Genomic DNA, 2,807 nt, shown 5'->3' on the forward strand with positions numbered 1-2,807 from the left:
GAGACTCACGCCAAGGTGCCAGGTCTAACACTAACTTTGGAATGGCTGCATCAAAACATGTTGTGTTTGGTGTCAAACGCTTTGGAATAATACCCCCACACCAGTAACTGGTGTGGGAGTATAATCCCACCCCTCTAGAAGGATAGACATGTATCTACTGTGGAAACACGGTAGAATCCTGAAGAGCCCTGGCATCACAAAATGGATGGCATGAATCACAGACACTGGGCTGCCCTCCTGCTGCTGCTGACCGAAACTCGCAGTGGAGGAAGCCCAACAATAGGCATCCTGTCACACGGAGGTGTCACCAGCTTCCAGACAGGATTTAGTGTACTGGGGCTGGGTGGGTGCACTCCTAGAGTGCTTTGAAGTCCTGCACTGGGGGAGCAGTAGGCTCCTCTGTGCATATGCCAGCTCAAACCGGTTCAAGGGCTACCTGCCCCTGCTCTGGCGCAAAACTGGACAAAGGGAAGTGGGTGTAGCCACCCACTCCCCTGACCCTCCCATAGGTGGGGTCATAGAGCTAGTCCCTGCCTCTCTTGTAGTATAAGTTAGGGAACCCTTGCCATTGCAAACTAGATATCCCTGGTGACGCTCTGAAGAAGAATCCTGAACCTTCGACGTTCCACTACCTCTGGAAGACTGAAGAATCTCCCTTGGAGTCAAGGAGTGACTCTCCTGCTAGGTAGGCACCAAAACTTTGAATCAACGGTCGCAAACTTTTCCCGCTCCTGCCGGAGTCCGAAGACCCTGCAGCCCCAGAAGGGGATTTCCTGACTTCTCCAAGGCCATCGTGAGTCCCCAGTGACGCTGAGGCAAGTGGACCCCACGAGTGACGAGGAACCGCAATACCTGGGTACCGGGGCACTATTTTCGAGTGCAACCCCTTTACGACATTCTACAAACTTGTGCATTGGACCACGTGTGGTCGAAGCCTCCAGCGAGATTTCCACTGAAGATCAGAGGCCTACCTTGTCCCGAGTGACCGTGGGCCCCTGTTGAGTGAATCCTCCTGAGGCGTCTTCGTGATCCCTTACTGGCTAGCTCATGGGTCCCCTGAAGACTTTTCTACAGTTTTAAAGGGCTCTCTTGGTTGCTTCAGGCCTGCCCTGACTTACTCTCACTGGGTGAGTCCTTCAGACCTTGCTGGTCTGCACCACTTACTTTTTACACTTTCCACAAGACTTGCTGTTACCAAGGCTTGTTGGCTCCAATCTGGTCACCGACACCGCAGTAAGCTGCAGACTTCATGGGACATGCCGAATCCAGCTCCTGGTCATCGTTGAAACCTTCTGGACCTCGTGGCTGAAGAGTCAAGACACCCATGATCACCTGAAATCACCCGACGACTGTGGGCATCCAGCTTCCTTGCCCCGGGTCACTGCCAAGTGACTTTGAACACTGTCCCCTCTGCTTTCAGGTCTTCCTTCTTCTGAATCCAGCCTTGGATTCCACCGGACACTTGTCCTGTCTTCACAAGCAGCAAGTCTTCTTTGGCTCCCATTGAAAACGACGCCGCGACCCGACACCAAAAGACACCTATGCACCCGGCTTCCCTGGGTGGGGCAACTCCAGCAATACAGTGCTCCTGTGTGTGTTGGCTCTAGAACTACTTACCCTGTAAGTGACTTGCTTGTAGACTCTCCCGAAGTATCCTAAAACTTTAAAATTCCAACCGCGACTTGCTCCATTGAAGTCAATTGGGATCCGCGGCTGTGTTCTCACACTGCACGCGTCTCCTGTGGGTCCTTTACTTACCTGCCGTGGGTGGATTAGTGAGGCCCCAGCGCTTCTGAAGGCCCTAGGCCTTGTCCCCTCGCAAGTCGATATTCCTAAGTCTCTTTTTTAGCATATGGTCTGGTACGCCCCAAGGGCCCCAGCCATATAAGTGCTTAATTTATTGTGAAACGTTGATTTGTGCATATGTTCCTGACTTCTAATCTCATAAAGAGATTAGTAGAGTGTGTCTAGAAATAAATACATATATATTTGAGATATATACCTGTGTGGTGTCCTTTCATTTGGTAATTCAAGAGATTATAAGGTAAAAAAAGCTGCTTTACATTCCTCTAAAGACTTAGCCTGAAGGCTGCTCTCCACAGCTACCACTAGGATAGCTTTCTTTAAAAGGTTGTCTTAAACCTACTACCATAAGAGTCGAATTGGACTGGTGCAAGGTGGTCAGTTTAACTAGTGACCAGCATATACCAGGCCAACTTCTCACACTGTGGAACACATAAAGCGCTGGTCTTCGAGGGTTGGAGTGGGCACCCTAAGTACCGAAAAGTAAACAATGCATAAAGCATGGTGCGCTGCCGGCTCTGCAGAGTTGCTGAGAATCACACATGGGCAGAACGTGAGTCATTCAATCTGCCCCACATATAGAATAAAAGTGGGGTAGTGGGGCTATATTACCAAAAAGGAACAAGTCTATGACTACCTCAGGGAGCGCATCAATGAAAAAGGGCTGCCGAGGATCACACCTGCTATTCTGCCCAAAGGCAGGAAACTTCTTTGTTACCTCAATTGGTTAATGCAGTCACTGCAGAGATTGTGTGTGTAACTAGGGAGAAGCAGAATTGAGTACTGCTTTGTGCACTGTAAAATTGTGACTTCTGTATTATAGTGCTACGAGATCGCAGCCTGGGACTAAAGCGCTGAATATGTACACCGTTTTAAAATTACAAAATAAGCCAGGCTGCCGCAACACATACATACATTTAGTGTTCAATAAAAAGCAAGTATTAACTTTCCATGTTTTGAGTTTTGCAGCAGTTTGATGATCATTTTAGAACTTCTAATTGCTG

The sequence above is a fragment of the Triturus cristatus genome, chromosome 5_1 (assembly GCF_964204655.1).
Source record: "Triturus cristatus chromosome 5_1, aTriCri1.1, whole genome shotgun sequence".
NCBI lineage: Eukaryota > Metazoa > Chordata > Amphibia > Caudata > Salamandridae > Triturus > Triturus cristatus.